Source organism: Elephantulus edwardii, unplaced genomic scaffold (genome assembly GCF_000299155.1).
Source record: "Elephantulus edwardii isolate Elephantulus edwardi_28Jun2011 unplaced genomic scaffold, EleEdw1.0 scaffold00112, whole genome shotgun sequence".
In the NCBI taxonomy this organism is placed as follows: domain Eukaryota; kingdom Metazoa; phylum Chordata; class Mammalia; order Macroscelidea; family Macroscelididae; genus Elephantulus; species Elephantulus edwardii.
The window spans coordinates 4,443,444-4,462,266 of record NW_006399862.1 but is presented as its reverse complement, the minus strand read 5'-3'; positions in this window follow the sequence as shown (position 1 = coordinate 4,462,266).

Below are 18,823 nucleotides of genomic sequence, written 5' to 3'. Positions count from 1 at the left end.
AACAATGTGCAAGTTTATCCATACAAACTCTTTAAAATATAAGGTTAAATATTTATATTCAAAAGAAAATATAGCTGTGTGTTAATTTTAATATGGGAAATGTCAAATTGATTTACAATTACAAGTTAATTTTTTGTGAAAATAGAGACTTTATAGCTGTGTGATGGGGAGACTGCATAGACTATATACTCTATCATAGAGAAGTGGATTTCCCAAAAGTATACTTCTATTAAAAAATTAATAAAAGCTAAAAAAATAATCTTTTTGCCAAAAAATTGCCTGGTAACCTTTAGTAATTTTTATTTTGTCAATGAGTTTGAGGCCAAGAGTAGTGGGCTGTTGGGGATCCTTGTACCTTGCCTCAAGACTGTTTTCTACAACATATAATGCAAGACCAATACAGCGGATTAATGCTGTAGAAATGACCACAACAAATATAAACACTCTAAATGAAATGTATTACATTCTGAGTGTTTAGTATTACTTTTTAACTTACCTTGTTTGCTTTAGTTGGCATTAATTAAGACATGTCTGATACAGGAGGCTATGCATTGAAATATTTCACTAATGAGCAGAGCAAGTGGAAATAAATGGCTGACACCTGTAAGGTATTATGTAATTTTTATGTGTGGAAAATTGCATAGAATTCTGACATTTTTAGTGTACTTTTAAAGAGGCACCTCACACATTATGCCATTGACTTTCCAATAAGCCATTCAATACTTTTTTTTTAATTCCTAACATAACTCTTTAACTCCTAGACCAACATAACCTGTACTAAAGACCCAGTAAATGGTACGCTTGCAATAGCTTGGGTGCAAAGATCATTAGACAGTTTGGATTTCAAGAAAGAAGTTAGAGACTTCTGAATTTTTAGAGTAAAATATCTAGTAAGAGAGTGTGTTCTCTTAGCTTTTGACTAGTTCTTAAAGAAATAAGGAGAGTGAAACAAAGCTTGCAAGTAACTTCAAAGTTATAAATACAGATGAAAACAATAGGGATGATGTGCCAATGCCTTTACCAACAGACCTTTGGAAATATAAGAGAAGATAATTCGGAAAAATACAGAAAGGTCCTCAGAGGTATTTGAAAGAGCTTATCACTTCTCGGAATTTTGGTGAAGCAGGGTGTAACAAAGTTTTCCTGAATTTCTTATTTCAAGAGCATAATTAGACTACAAGCATGAAGTCTTACATTATTGGTAGTAAGATATATCATTGCTGTTTTTGTTGTTTTTATGTGCTATCAAGTCCATTGCAACTCATAGCAACTCTATGTATAATAGATAGCTGTGAACCGTGCCCTATCCTGACTCAAACTCACTTTCTCCAATGCATTTACTCTTATCACCCCAGTTAATATGTAAATTCATCTCATCCATGTTCTTCCTGTCCTGACTAAGAATTTGTTGCTCCTGGCTACATGCCCAAATTATGTGACACAGTTTCAAAATCGGTGTCTCCAAGGAGCAGCTTGAGTTCATTCTCTTCAGGATGACCTGTTTGTTCTTTTAGCAATCCATGGTATATTTCATATTCTTCTCTAGCATTACAACTCAAAGGCATCAATTCTTCTTCTGTCATTTTTAGTCATTGTCCAGCTCTCTGTGCATATTGATTAATTGCAAAGGCCATGTTCTGTACCAGGTGCACCTTGGACTCTAGTAAGACCTATTATATATTTTTTTATAAACTTCTTTATATTGTTGTTGTTGTTAAGAGCCATCAAGCAGAGTACAATCCATAGAGATCCCATAAACAACAGATTTGAACCAGTCCTATCCTTTGCTGACCTCACACCTCCTGACACATTAGATAGAGATCATTGCAGCAGTCACTGTGTCAATCTACTTGCTTGAGGGTCTTCCTCTCCTTCATTGCTTCTCTGCCTTTCTGAGAATCATGACCCTTTCGAAATAGCCCATCCTATCAACGAGCCCAAAGTATGTGAGGCAAAACTTTATCATCTTTGCCACTAAAGGGCACTCGATTACACATTCTGCAAGACATATTTCTTCCTTTGGCCATCCATGGGATGTTCAGTCCTCTTCTATAAGACCATTGCTGAAAAACATCAACTATACTTCTGTCATCCTTAGTTATTTTCTAGCTATCAGATGTACAGCAAGTGATCAGAAAGACATGGCCTGAATCAGACACATCTTTGCCCTCAAGCTGACATTATTTCTCAATAATTTGGAGAGGTCCTTAACTACAGATTTTCTCAGAGCAATACATCTCCTGATTTCCTGACTGCTGAAACAAAGGGTGTTTGATTATGGATCCAAGTACGATGGAGTTGCTGACAGTTTCAATATTTTCTCCATCTATCATGATGTTGCCTATAGGACAAATGATAAGACTTTGTTTTCTTGACATTGACATGCAATCCATTCTGCAAGCTGCTTTCTTTGATCTTCTGAAAGAAGTGCTTAAGTCCTCCTCATTTTCAGCAAGCAACATTATATCATCTGTATAATGTAGATTAGTGATGAGTCTTTCTCTGATCCTGTTGCCACATTCCACTTCATAGAGTCCAACTTCTTGAATAATTTGTTCTTCATACAGATTTAATAGGTATGGAGAAAGACTACAACACTGACACTCTTCCTTCTTAATGTTAAACCATCTAGTGTTACCGCAAGTGACTCAATGTCATATAAAAACAATAACATACTATGGCAGTTTGGAAGCAGGAGTGGCATCCGTGCCTCCGGAAACCATGAACTTTGATAAATACTGATAGTTGTAAAAGGCTTCAAGCCTTTTTTTCCATTGGGTTGCTATGATTTGTGCTCAATTCAAAGGCAATTAACAACAAAGTGTTCTCTTGATCTGTTTGCACAACAGACTTTTGGTCTAGGAGTAAGTTTCACATGAGCATAATGAAGTGTTCTTGTAGTCCCATTCTTCTCAGTGTTGGCTATAATGTGTTATGATCCGCACTGTCAGATGTCTTTGCATAGTCAATAAAACACACTTTGACATTCTACTGGTGTCCTTTACTTTTATCCAGGATCTATCTGACATTAGCAATGATATTGCTGGTGCCACAGCCTCTTCTAAATCCTGCTTTAATTTCTGGCAGTTCCCTGTCTATGTACTGTTCTAGGCATTTTAAAATGATATTCAGCAGTATTTTGATTGCAAGTTCGATTAATAACATTGTTAAATAGTTTCCATATTCTGTTGGATCACCTTTCTTGGTAATGGAACAAATATTGACCTCTTCCAATCCATTGGCCAAACAGCTGTCCTCCAAATATACTGGCACAGACGGGTGGGTGCATCCAGCACTGAATCTGTTCATTGAAATAAGTCAATTGGTATCTCATAAATTCCTTCAGCTTGTCCTTCATTACCATTAGCTCCTGCTTATATAGCACTTCCTGAAATTTTTCCATGTCAGTCAGTTCTTTTTGGTACAGTAAATCTGTGTATTCCCTCCATCTTCTTTTGCTGTTTCTGGGGTCATTCAGTGCACTGGCCATAGCATCTTTCAATATTGAATTAAATTTATGTTTCCGTTCTCTCAGCTTGAAAAATGCAAAATGAGTTCTTCCTTTCTCCCCTCGTCCCAATTCCAGCTCTCTGTACATTCAGTTCTAATACTTTGCTTTGTCTTTTTGAGCGGCCCTTTGAAAATTTCTGTTCATTTCTTTTAGTTTGGCATGTTTTCCCTTTGTTTTGGCTTCGCAATGCTCGAATGCAATTTTTAGAATCTCTTCAGATATCCATCTGCTTTTTGTATGTTTTTTTTTTTTCATTTCTTCTTTGCATTTGCAACAACCTTTTGCTCCGTTCACGGATGAAATCCTTGATACCAATCCATGGCTCATCTGATCTTCAATCGATGGTGTTCAATGCTTCAAACCTGCCCTTAAGATGATTTTAAAATTCAGATGGAATAGCTTCAAATAAGATTTTGGTTCTCATGGACTTAGAATTTTCTTTGGCCTCAATTTGAACTTGTATATGAGGAAAATTCTTTATAGGTTTACAAATAATCATTTATAAACCTCCGGCTCTGTCATGTACTTTAAGTTTTAGAAATCATTCATATATGTTGTATTTCACTTATGTATTTTGTGTTTTATACACTTACTCAAAGCATTATATTTAACACATTTAATTATCATTATATATGCCTATTATCTGGAAGCAGGAGCGGCATCCACTTCCGGAATGGCTTGCCTCCAGAAACTCTATGTGCGAACAGTGTTCAGGCTGTTTGCTCATAGGGTCGCTAAGTTGTCTACGACTCGACGGCATTAAACAACAACAACATGCCTATTATTGTTCCATCTATTCAAGTTTCCATTGAACATTTTCCATTTCTTCACACTCTCTGTACCCACCTATCTCTGTTATCTTATTGAGATTTTTTTATAGATAATTTTTTTTTATCTTATACTGGTTTACTTACAAAGTTCACATACATTGTTTTCCACACCAGATCTTTCCCTTTTCATTATCCTATTTTTTCCCCCTTCCTCTTTTTCTTTGGTTCCCCTTCTTCCTCTGACATTTATACACATCTTTCTCAGTTATCCTCCTATTCACAATAGTGGTCTTATACAGTATTTGCCCTTATATGACGGAGATGTTTCAGTGAGTATAACGCTTTCTGAACACTTCCATGTAATATAGTGTTTAGGAAATTTTTCTTCTATGATGCTGAATTTTTGCCGTCGTTTTTATGTGCCATTGAGTTGCCTCAAAACAATAAGCTTTGCACAATAGGGTCTGAACCTTCCTCTATCTTGAGCCAATTTCACAATGTCCAACACACCTAACCCCATTACCAAATTTATCTTGTCAGTCCATGTTACCAAGGGTCTTCTACTAGTCTATCCTCCCACCTTTGCAAACATGATGTCATTCTCCAAGGGCTGGTCCCTCCTGGCCCAAAATACGTGAGATGGAGCTTGAAAATGCTTGTCTCCAAGGAAAAACTTGGTCTCACCCTCTCCAGGACAGACGTGTCTCTTGGAAGTCCACAGTATATTCAACACTTTTCTCTCTCACCACAACTCAAAGACATCAATTCTTCTTCTGTCATTTGTAGTCATTGTTTGTTTCTCTGATGCACAGCAAGTAATTGCAAAGTCCATAGCCTGGATCAGGTACAGTTTAGTCTCTAGACTGACATCATTCTTCTTTGCATTCTGAAGATGTCTCTGGTAGCAGATTTTCCTAATGCAGTTTGTCTTTTGATTTTCTGACTGTTGGTGCCAAGAGTGTTGATTGTGGAGCCAAGCAAAGTGAAATTAACAACCTCAGTCTCTTCTCCATCTATAATGGTGCTGTATAAAGGCCCATCAACAAATGATTATACTGAGAAATTGCTGTGTTTCTTTAATTGACTGAGTAGTTTCAACTTGGTCAGGCACTGAAGATGAACAATAAATAAAATAATGGGCAAGTATAAGAATGCATTAACAAAATGTATAATGATGTATGAGAAATAATCAAGAGTTTAAAAATATTATAAAAATATTTTAAGCACTCATTTATATGAATCCTTATTTAAATTAATTTTCTCTTCCACTACGTCGCTGCTTTGAAATCTACATTCTTTTTATTGTTTTTATTGTTACTATTATGGTGTGCCTAATATCTCTTTTACTCTACCTCCACTCCTTTGCATATATTTCTATCTCTTTGCTTATGGTATGGTTCTTATTCAGTTACTAATGGGCATAGTCTTCACGCAAATGACAAATTCATTTAAAGAAGGTGGTGATGGGTGAGCACGGTTTGAAACAGAAAGGAAGAGAAATTTACTTTCCCTTGACAGTATAATTAATATAAAATACCCCTTTAAAATTCTAAGAATAAGAATGCTAATTTAAAGACTAAGGTGTACTTGACTCAAGCCAAGGCATTTTTAATCTTTCCACTCACATCTGCAAGGTGGACAATAAGGATGGCCATACAAGTAATCACAACTTTGAACTCTGGTATTGATGAAGAGTACTGATTACCAAAAAACAACAACAACAACAACAACAAATCTGTCCTGAAGGAAATGTACCACAATGTCCCTTAGAGATAAAAGTGGTGAAACTGTCACTAAATATAGACAATGTGACAGTGTACACAGAAAACCCCAGAATCTCATAAAAAATCTGTTAGACTTAGTACAAATTTTGTAGAGTGACAAAATATAAAATCAGCATACAAAATCAGTTGATTTTTCAACAACAAAGAAAGAACAAAAAAGGAAACTAGAAAAGCAGTATCATTTACAATAACCAACCAAAAGATTAAATGCTTACTTAGAAATAAACCTAAATAGAGACACAAAAGATCTTTATAAAGAAAACTATGAAACACTACTATAAGAAACATTGAGAGGACTAAGAAGAAAAATATTTTCTATACATGAATAGAAAGACTTAATATCATGAAAATAACAATCATCTTAAAAAACAATCTGCATGTTCAATGCAATCCCAACACAGGTACCAAATTAACTTTTCAAGGAGGTAGAAAAAGTAATTTCCAGTTCCATTTGGAAAGGAAAGATATCCAGAATAAGAAAAGATCTTGAGGTAGAAAGAAAAAAGAAAGTAGGTGGTGTCTCTTACTCTGATTTCAAAATCTACTACACAGCCAAAGTTGTGTATGCCATTGGATCAACAACGGACACATAAAACAGTACATTGAAAAACCAGAAATCAACCCATATACCAACTGAAATATGACAAAGAAACAAAGTCTATTATATGGGGAAAGTATTGCCTCTTTAACAAATTGTGCTGGTAGAAATGGACGTCTACATGTGGAAAATTGAAACAATTCACATCTCACACGATTACAGGAAAACCAACTCAAAGTGGATCGGAAATGAGAAGTAAACATTAAAACACAAAGATCATAATAGTCAAAATGGCAACTAGTTTAGGAGACTTAGAATAAATAGACTTGCAAACATGACAAAAAATGCAGACTCAGGAGAGGATAAAATCAACTAATGAGACCTACTTAAAATCATATCCCTGTATTCATCAAAAACTTTCTCTAATAATGCAAGAAAGTCCATGGGATAGGAAAAAAAAATATTTTGGCATTGGAATTTAAGACAAGGGTGTGATAATTAAAGTTTACAGAATATTGAAATGCCCACAAAAACAACAAACAAACAAACAAGCAAAACTTAATATCTCAATCATAATATGGGCAAAAGACATGAAAAGACTTCACAAAGGAGAGTTTCTGCCTGCATAACAAATAAGTAAATAAATATTCAAGATCACTGTTGTTGTGTACTGTAGCAGAATCAACCCATAGCTGACCCTCCAGCTGTATTTCAGAGGTAGTTAATCATATAGGAGGAGATTCCCCATCCTTCTCCCATGGAGCAGCTGCTGGTCTTGAACCACATGCCTTTGGGATTGCAGCACAGCTTCTTGACTGCCATGGGCCACCAGAACTCCCTATTCAAAATCAATAGCAGTCTGAAAAATGCAGAACAAAATAATGAGAAATCATCTTACCCCAGCAGCAACAAAAAGGTTTAACAACATAGCAAACGATAAATGTTGGAGAAGATGCAGAAACATTGGAACTCTAATGCATTACAGACAAGATGGCAAATGGTAGAGCAACTCTGAAAGGCAGTGTGGCTTTTTCTCAGGAAGATGAGCGTAGACATCTCATATAACTCTGCTAATCCACTGTACCAGAAAGAACTGATTGACACTGAAAAATGTCAGAAGTACAATATCAACAGGAGCCAATGGAAATGAAGGAATAAGTGAAAGCTGCATTGAAGGCATTGGCAAAAAAATAAGACCCCCGGGAATCAATGGGATACCAACTGACTTGTTTCAGTAAACTGATGTAGCTTTGGATGTGTTCACCAGTCTATGCTAGGAAATTTGGAGGACAGCTGTCTAGCCAATATATTGGAATAGGTTCATATTAGTTCTCATTCCCAAGAAAGGTGATTCAACTGAGTGTGGAAACTATCAAATAATATCATTAATATCACATTAAAGCAAAATACTGCTGAAGATAATTTTAAAATGTGTAAAACAATACAAAGATAGGGAACTTGCAGAATTTCAAGCAGGATTTAAAAGAAGCCATGGCACCAAATTTTGCTGACGTCAAATGGGCCCTGGCTGAAAGTAAAGAATACAGAAGAGTATCTATTTGTGCTTTATTGACTATGCAAAGGCATTTGTTGTGGCTCACATTGAGGTGACCATGAATCCCAGATAACTTAATTATACTCATGTGGAACCAATACCTGGACCAGAAGGCTCTTGTGCAGACAGAACAGGGGAACACTGACTGGTTTAAAATGGAGAAAGTAGTCCATTAGGGTTATATTCTCTTCTCCATACTTATTCAAACTGTATGTTGAGCAAATTATTTGAGAAGCTGGACTCTATGAGGAAGAGTGTGCTATCAGGATTGGAGGGAGACTCACCAATGACCTGTGTTATGAGGATGACAAAACCATGTATGTTGAAAGTGAGGAGAAACTTGAAGTGCTTGTTGCAGAAGATCAAGGAATGCAGCCTTCATTATGGATTATGTCTCAATGTCAAGAAAAAAAGATCCTCATCACTGGACCAATAGGTGACATCATGGTGGACAGAGAGAGGAGATTGAAACTGTCAACAGTTTCATCTTACTTGGATCCACAATTAACACCCTTGGTATGAGCAGTCAGGAAATAAGGAGACACATTGCACTTGGAAAATCTGTAGTTAGGGACCTCTGCAAATTATTGATGAGTAATTATGTTGGTTTTAGGAGTGCGGTGCAACTGATTCAGGCCGTAGTCTTTCTGATCACTTGATCTGAGGGCAAGATAATGAACAGGATGGTATAAAAAGGATTGACAACACCTTTGAGCTGTGGTGTAAATCTCAAGAGAGGAGATGGCCCTTCTTTCTCCTGCAGACTCACTGGTGGATTTGAAACACAAGAAAAGGGTGGACTCCGAGTTAGCAACACAGCAGCCTAAAGACCGTGCCCGAGCGCGAAAGAAAAGATTAAAGCAACTCATCATGTACCATATTCGTGAAACAGTCAGGAGCTTGACTTAAGAAGCAAAGAGTAAGCTGCACAGAAAATGGATCTAGAAATAGGACTAAAACAAACAACTATGATATGTTAAGCCATTTCCACTCATTTTATAAATGACACTAACTTTTAGATGACTAATCCAACGATGTTGTTTTAAGTTGTATTTCGTGCTAATTGTTATTCATTTGACTCTACCTTTGTCAGGGGAGCTCTAATGAGGGTGGGTGTGTCGGAGACAATGAGATTGTCATGGGACAGAACAGGATTTAGGGCTGTTGTACATAGGGTCACTATGAGTTGCAGGTGACTCAACACACATGCAAACAACGACAGCTCTTGTCATGTCAACACAAGGTCATAGGCAATGAGGGATTATGCAGGCCACACGTACACATATTTACATTTATAGACTTTTAGCAGCGGTTATTTCTTCTGAGTAAGACTGAGCAGGGAGCCCAGATTTCTGTAGGTACTCGTAACACAAAAAATATTTTAAACTCATTTCATTACCTTTGAATTTGCAATAAACTAGTACATGCAATAGTAAATTTTATATTTTGATGGCATATAGGACACTTGAGGGAGCTCTGGTGGCCAAGCTCCGATGGCCTAATGGGTAAGAAGCTGTGCTGCTAACCCCAAGGAAAGCAGTATGAAGCCACCAGCCTCTCCGCCCATGCAACGTACAGCTTTTAAAACCCATGTGGAGGCCCTATAACAGGACGTTTGATTACTTTTTTGCTGATTTTTATGTTTTCATTTAATTAGAAAGTATCATCTAATAGTAAGGAAGATACTACTTTGTTTCTGTTCTTGTTTGCTGCCATATATCAATCTTTTGTATAGTAAAATAAAATGCTGTTGGGTTCTGCACCATCCTCACAATCTTTCCTATATTTGAGGTTATTGTTGCAGTCATTGTGTCAGGGTTTTCCTCTTGTTGTTTTTTTTTTTTTATTTATCTCTGCATTACCAAGCATGGTGCCCTTCTGTATGGATTAGAATCTCTTTGACAACAAGACCAAAATAACAGAGATGAATTTTTGCTATTCTATCTTAAGCAATATTAAAGAATATTACTAGTGAAAATGGAATTGTAAAGAGTTCTGTGAAGGAAAGTTCTAGGAAGTTTCTATTATCCTAATTCCAAAAGAACATGCTGTCAACTCAAGGTGGACAGTTCTAATCCAACAGCTACTCTTGGAGAGAAGACAGGCAATCTCCTCCCACGTGATTAACTGCGTCTCAAAACCCTCCAGATCAACAACTATGAGTTGGTCAGATTTAAGTAGATGGCAAAGAGTTGCTTCATATATTTATTCACAAAAAAATAAATGCAGTCTATGTATTTTAAACATTTTTTACAGGATAGAGATTGAAGCCTGGGGTACTTTGTATTGGTCAATATCAAATATGCTCTGAAAGAGTCATTTATCATTAATTTCTATTGGCTAGGCATAGGCATATGTATCATTTTTGAAGCACTATTTCAACTTATCATTTAGACTTTTCCAATTTCCATATATGTGAACCAAAATACAACTTTTCTTGTATATAAACTCATTCACTCTTTCTGGGAGTTCTAAAGGTGCAGCCAGTTAAGCTTTGTCTCACATACTTTGCACATATAGCTAGAAAGGGCTATTCCTTTGAAAGGGACATCATCCTGGGAAAGGCAGAGGGTCAGTGAAAAAAAGGAGGACCCTCAATGAGAAGGGCGGACACAGAGATTGCAGCTATGGACTTAAATATGTCAGAGACGATGAGGATGCACAAGATAGGACAGGGTTCAGCTTTGTTCATGTGGTCTCTCTCAGACATACTCAACTGACAACCATAACACCACCAGGATGTTGCCTGTTGGTCTTGGAGTGGGGATTTCTTTTCCTTGCTATCAATATGTAATCCATACTGAATAAGTCTTGAATTTTCCTTAGTACATGAGTTAAGTCTTCATTTTCAACAAGCAGGGTTGTATCATCTACATAATATAGATTGTTGACAAGTCTTTCTCTACTCTTGATGCCACATCCTTCTGCATCCAGTTCATCTTTTTTTAATTATATGCCTGGCAAGAAGATTTAATGTATGGAGAAAAGACAGAACACTGAGGCAAATCCTCCCTGATCTTAAACCATGCAGTGTTCCTTTATTTCCATTCAAACAACTGCTTCTTGATTTATGTATAGGTTTTGCATGAACACAGTTACATGTTCTGGAATGTATATTCTTCTCAGTATCATGCATAATTTGTTATGATCTACACTATTGACATCATCTGCCTAGTCAGCTTTGCGTAGCAAGTTCTTGTGGCTTAGTTCATAGGGAATCGTGCTGTTAACTCAAGGACTTTATGTATCTCTTGCACTTTGAACTCCCCAGTGACTCCACAGAAGAAAGATGAGCAATCTCTTAAGAGATTTACAGCCTCAGAAATTCTGTGGGAGTTAAGTCTGTGAACACCAAAAAGCAATGAGAGAATGAGAGAGCCTTAACTTGGCAGTGTGAGATGCTTCATGATCCGTTGTCTCACTTGTCTGTTTCTTGCACTGTAGTGGCCCGTGCATTGTTGTGATGCTAGAAGCTATGTCAGTATTATTTAAGATAACAACAGGGGCACTGATGATGGCCAAGGTTCAGTGGAGCTTCTGGGGTAAGAGTCTGAGAAGCATCATTGTTGTTGTTGTTGCTGTTCACCATCGAGTCAGAACTGACCTATAGCTGACCCTCCAACAGATTTCCAGAGGCAGTTAATCACATGGGAGGAGATTGCCCACCCTTCTCCTGAGGAGCAGTTGGTAGATTTGAAACATGTGCCTTTGAGATTGCAGTGCAGTTCTTTAAAACTACGCCACCAGGGCTCCCTAAGACGCATCACTAGCCAACTTTTTAAAATAATAAGCCCTTAACAACCTTATGAAAATCATTAGTGCACAGTCACAATTTCTAGCATAATTATACATTTCTACAATAATTATTGCACATTTCATTATAATACTTTTACTTTGTCTTGTCGCACAGCCTTTTAAAATCTGTTCAGCTCTTTAGTATCTTGAATTCTTCCTTCTGCTTTGGCTTCTCTGTGCTCCAGTGCAATATTCAGAGTCTCTTCTGACATCCATTTTGATCTTTTTTTTCCCCTCTTCTGTCTTTGTAATGACCGTTTGCACTCTTCCTAGATGATATGCTTGATATCCTTCCACAACTCATTTGGTCTTCGCTCCTTAGTGTCCAAGGCCTCATACCTGTTCCTGAGATGGTTCTGAAATTCAAGTAGGATAGACTCAAGGTTATATTTTGATTCCTGTGGGCTTGATTTCACTTTCCTTAGCTTCAGCTTAAACTTGCTTATGAGTAGTTGGTGATCAGTTCGACAATCAGCACCAAACCTAGTTTTCACAGCTGATATTGAGCTTCTCTAGCTGTTCTTTCCACAGATATAATCTATCTGATTCCTATGCATACCATCAGGTGAGATCCATGTGTATAGCCTGCATTTATGTTTCTTGTAAAATGTATTTGCAATGAATAAATTGTTGATTGTGCAAAATTCTATCATCCTATCACCAGCTTCATTTCTGTCACCAAGTCCTTGCTTTCCAACTACTGATCCTTCTTCTCAGCTCCCAACTTTCATATTCCAATCACCCATCACTATTAATAATCTTGATTGCATGTTTGATCTATCTCGGACTGCAAAAGTTGGTATAAATCATCTACTCTTCTTTAGCTCTGATTATTGGTGCATATATATGAATGATAGTGGTATTCACTAGACTTCCTTGTATACACCTCCGTACATTTTCAATCTTTGTGCAGAACAGGTTATCCAGGAGGTTGGGCTCTATGAGAAGAAATGTGGAATCAGGAATGGAGGAAGAATCATCAACAATCTGTGTTGTGCAGATGACACAACCCTGCTTGCTGAACCTGAGGAGGACCTAAAGCATTTACTGCGGAAGGTCAGGGAATGAGGTCTTCAGTGTGGATTGAGACTCAATATAAAGAAAACGAAGATTCCCACCATTGGGCCGATTGGCAGCATTATGATGGATGATGAAGAGATTGAGATTGTTCAGTTTTGGTTTGCTTGGACCCACAGTCAACACTCTTGGCACCAGCAGCCAGGAAATTAAAAGACACATTGTGATGGGAAAATCTGTGGTTAGAGACCTCTCTAAAGTGCTGAAGTGCAAAGATGTCAGTCTGGAGACAAATGTGTGCCTGATACATGCCATGGTCTTTGCAATCACTTCCTATGCATCAGAGAGCTGGACAATAAATAGAGATGATAGGAGAACTGATTACTTTGAGCTATGGTGTTGGAGAAGAGTATTGAATATACATACCATGGACTGCTAGGAAAACAAAGATATTTGTCCTGGAGAGGGTTAAACCGGGTGGCTCCTTGGAGGCAAGGATTCTGAAACTTCTTCTGACATACTTTAGACCTGTTGCAAGGAGGGACCAGTCCTTGGAGAAGGATATCATGCATGGGAGGGTGGAGGGACAGTGCAGGAGAGAAAGATCCTCGATGAGATGGAATGATTCAGTGACTGGGGTAATGTGGGTAGGTGTGTCAGAGATGGTGAGATTGGTACAGGATAGGGCAGAGTTTAGGGTTGTTGTACATAGTGTCACTATGAGTCACATGTTACTCAACGGCACATAACAACAACAACAACAACATTAATTGTTAGTAAACTTTTTTTCTGCAATATTGTACACTATAAATAGACTGTTACAGAGAGCTGAAAAAAGAAAATATTGGCCATTTTTGGCACCAAAAGTTGTCTTTTTACTCTACATGTGTCAAAAAAAGGATGTTAGTGATCAAATTCAATAGAATTTCTTTTTCAGTCATCACTATTTCTGGGTATCATTATGTTTCTCCATGCTGTTGTTGTTATTTGGTGCCATTGAGTTCAATTCAATTCATAGCGGTTTATGAACAACAGATCTGAACACTGTCCTACAACGTGCCACCCTCATCATCTGACACACTTAGACCTTTGCTGTAGTAACTGTCAATCCTTCTTGTGGAGGGTCTTCCTCTCTTTTGCTGATCCTGTACCTTTCCAGCATGATGTTCCATTCCAAGGAATAGCATCTACCTAATCAGTATCAGTGTAAGCATATGTCATTTTCAAGAATAGTAAACACAAGAACAACTTACTATCACTGAGTGGGATTTAGAACGTCAGTGACCTTTGCTTTCTGGAGCTGTAAATGTTAATTAAAGTGAGATGGCTCAATTTTCTCTCACTGGAGCTGGTGGTAGTTTGAAAGTACTGACCACACAAGGCCTTACAGCTAGTTAACAACACCAAATTCTATCACTACAACTCCTTATTTTATTTAAGGAATACAAAGCACCTTTTTGTTCATTCCATAATTTTGGCATAAAATACATGAGTAAAGATGTGTGCTCGGATTTCGTTGACTACAAAGAGTGAGTTTGGACATTATGCTGAGTGAAATATCTCAGTCACAAAAGGACAAATACTGCAGAATGCCACTGTTGCAAAACAGGACTGACATTGGTGTTGGGGGGAAATAAGAAAAGAGGGGATTAATAATGTACACTGCATGGAAACAGATGAGGGAAAGAACTGCTTAAAAAGACTATATGATTAGGTAGTATTTGTATAACAGTCCAGAATAAGAGCTGCATCGTAAAGTAGACTGGGGTGGGGATGGGGAATGGTACAACATTGAAAGTTTTGTTTGGTTTTTTTTCCAAACAGAAAAGCAAACTGGAGGTGGAACAGAGATGAAAATGTGCAACAATGAATGAATGGAAATCCAAGTTCTCTATAAATTTTCATTAAAATATCAATAAAAAAGAGTTTGGAAAACTTTATTTTAAGATACCTTTCCTTCCTACTATCATTGTTTTTCAGAGGATTTCAAAAATAACAAACACCTTCCACATTTGTTTACAAATGTCCCTTCCCATGCAAAGTAATCTTGTAAATGTATTATATTTTTCTTCATCAACATGTGTGCATGTAAACACATTTAAATTCTTGACAACCCTCATTTTTTTTTTCATTTATAATATCATGTTTCTTATTGGCCCAATTGTGAGAATTTATTTAAGTTAATGTTTAAAACATATTGAAGACTATAGACTTTAATCTTCATCAGTAAGGATTTCAAGACCTTAATTTTCAGCAAGCAAAGTTGTGACTTTTATATATTACAGATAGTTGATGACTCTTCCCCTAGTCCTCATGCTGCATTATTCTTCATATATTTTTGCTCCTCACCTTATTTTATAAAAGCTAGGCTAAATATGAACACTGAAAGAATATAACCTTGACACATATCTTCCCTGATTTTAAACCTTGAGGTATCTTCTTTTTTCCTCTATGACTTCTTCTTGGTCTGTGTATAGCACAATTAAATGTTCTGGAATTAGCATTCTTTACAGACTTACAGATAATTTCTTATCATCTTCATGGTCAAATGCCTTTGCATAGTCAATAAAAGTCCACAGCAATAAGTTTGCTGGTTTCTATGTGCTTGTTTTCCCTGGATGTTTTCAGTTGAACCTGACTCCGATAGACCTTATGTGACTTGTTTGACTCTAATCTTTTATGAAAGCAAATTACCAGGTTTTTGTTTTGTCTTGTTTTCCTGAGTAGCAGCTGGGTGTGTTTGAACCATTAACCTTTTTATTAGCAACCGAATGCCAGACAGGTATGTCACTGGGCTTCTTTCAAAGCAATTTCCGTAAATCACATTTATGAGAATTACTCCTCATTTATCATTACTATAATACTTCCGTTTTTAAGAGGCTGTGAGTTTTAGCTCAGGGACAAAATTAATTTCCTTTACAGACAGACTTCCTACAGATGTCTTTTATCAATTGATGGGACCTTCTTCACATTTTATTTGATGACTCTGTAACAAATAAGCAATATAAATACGTACATCTTTCGTTCTTGTGTATGTATGGAATCTGTTGTGCTATTCATCTTTCCTCATCCAAGGTCCTATTTGTTGCAGGCAATAAAATTCAGGCAGAAGTTTTTAAATGCTTCCATCTCAAACTTAATTAAAATGTCTGTTTATCACCAAACATAACAAGCCATAAATTATATGGATGTTTCTGTTTATTGGTCTCGGCAAACATGTCACTTTGATCGATATAAACTTGCTTTCACTCTGGGAAGAAATAGTCTTGAGAGTGACAGCTCGGTGATATTTTCTGTCCCAATAGAATTAAAGAAACTGGAGCTATAGGGCTGTCCGTGGCCCTTAAAGGTGAATGTGGACAGCAGACAGAAGGTCCTTAACTTAATGAAGGGAACTATATAAAGAATTTAAAAGCACAAAGATTCTCACATATACATTGGTAGTTGTGGAGTTTTGTACCCATGAGCACTTCTTTATAACACCAAGAAAATGCACAGTAGACCCCCATAAACAGACAGGGTCAGAGATTTTCCCAGAGATAACTCAAAGAAAGCATGCGTGAGTGTGCCAAATAACCTTATAAGGACATGCGTCACCATTTCTGAGAGCTGACCAGGGAAAGACCATGAAGAATGAAATAAAGCTCAGGATGCTGTGTTGTTCTTGTTAGGTCCAATCCCACTCATCGTGACCGTATGAACAACAAATCTGAACCTTGTCCTTTCCTGCCACATCCTTACCGTCTGACTGCAACTGCTGTGGTCGTCACTGGGTCAATTCATCTCCTTAGTAAAAGTGCATTTTATTGGTTTGCATGCATGCAATAATTCGTTTGCATGGTGCTTCATTCATGTACCTTGTGTTTCTTCCTATGTTTTGCGGACCATCTACCTTTCCCAGCATGATGTCTCTAAGGTCTAGTGCCTCCTTCCTAAGAATACGTCCAATGTGAGATGAAAGGACTAAAACAGAATTCCGAAAAGAGAAAAAAAAAATAGCAACAGAGAGGGATCATGACATTTCAGAATGGATAATCTTTCTTGCAGCTCATCCTTATGATGATACAACATTTCCTTGGCCAACAGGTAACATAGTAACTTTAAAAATGAAAAATCTCTTGTTGAAAATGCCAAAGCTGGATTGGTAAGTAGATAAACTTACCTAATTGATAAACTGACCAACTTCCCTGCTACCTTTGCCAAAGAGATTGGTAAAAAACCAAAAATAAACAAACACAAAAAACCTACTTCAATTATTTTTTTTCCTTCTTAAAAATTCTCAAATGCAAACTGGTCAGTGCAGAATTTTTCGAAGCGTGAACACCTTCTTTCCCCCATTAAAGTATAAAAACATGCTAGAAGTTGTCTGGATTTCATGAAGTCTGGCCTGCAGGTATCAAAACGGTATGGGCTAGGGGCCACAATTTGTTTGAACTTGGCAGTCTTTATTGCCCATTTTAATTAATTTTCTTTGTCACATTCCATATATTTCCTTTACTACATTCAAGGGAATATATGGAGGTGCCCCAGGGTGGCTAATTTAACACCTGAAATTTCCATTATTTTTTTCTGTGTCTGAGATTCAATAGTGGGCAGCGATGTGTAAGAGTGTGGCATAGCAAAGTCCCTTAGCGGGCATTCTGTTTCGGATAAGCTTGCATTAAAAGCTCTTAATAGGGAGAGAATTTTTCCTTTGAAGTCCCTGGGCAAGACCCCTTGTAATTCTCCATGTTGCTTTTATTTAGCCAGAATATATAGCTGTCCAGATAATGTTTGTTCTCGGTTCAAATCTCATTAGCTTGGTGTTTGCGTTCACTCATTATGTGATGATGGCGACATTCTGATTTGAATAACGCCGCTGGGAACACATACATGTGAACGTGTGCATGATGTGATTAGAAATTCTCTGTGTGGCTATGGCTGGGAACCAGAGAAATAAAGACGGAATAGTAAACCCTACTTATATTGAAATCTCATCCTCTGATCCAGGGCTGGGAAACTTGAAGCAAATAATATAATAAACCCTCAATTTTCTGAGCTATAAAATGAGCAGAGCAATAAGGCTTGCCACAGCGAGTTAATACGGGATTATATTAGTGAATGGCTAAGAGCCTACTTAGCAAAATGTAAAGGGATGTAAACATAGTCACTGAATTATGTTGAGGATTTCAGCTTGTCATTCAGTGTTGGATTCCGATAGTACTGCATCTCAAATACATCTCACCACTTACTACAGGATTGACTTCTCTCTTCCTCAATGCTCCTTATCTACAAAATGGGGTAATAACAGAGCTTTCAACGTAAGCTGTGGCGAAGACTGAATAAAACAAACAAGTCATGCAATGCTCTTGCACCATGCTATTTTAGAGTGTAAAGCTGCACTTAATGATCAATAGACTGCATTCATCCTGGTGTGGCTGGTACTCAAGAAATAATTCCTGTACCTCTCACAGACAATCAATGCAAATAAAGAGCAAGGCTATCGCCATTTACACATTAAAGACTCTGGCATTAGACAAAGGAACTCAATTCTGTGTCTCTCACCTTTCTAAATTATTTTAATTTTTTAAAGCAGCATCCACAATAGAAGGGATTATTTTCTTGCAGTTAGTTTATATTGAGTCAGTACTTGTATATTAATACATTGCCACAGAATAGGAAGGACTCATTTCAATAGTTAGGGAGGTCAGATGCAGCAGTCTGTGGAAGATTGCTAACTCTGGCAGTTCGAATCCACTGGTTGTCCTGAGGGAGAATGATAAAGACCCTTGAATGACCAACAAACACATGAAGAAATGCTCAAAATCATTGGTAATCAGAGATACAAATCAAAACAGTAATGTGATTCCATCT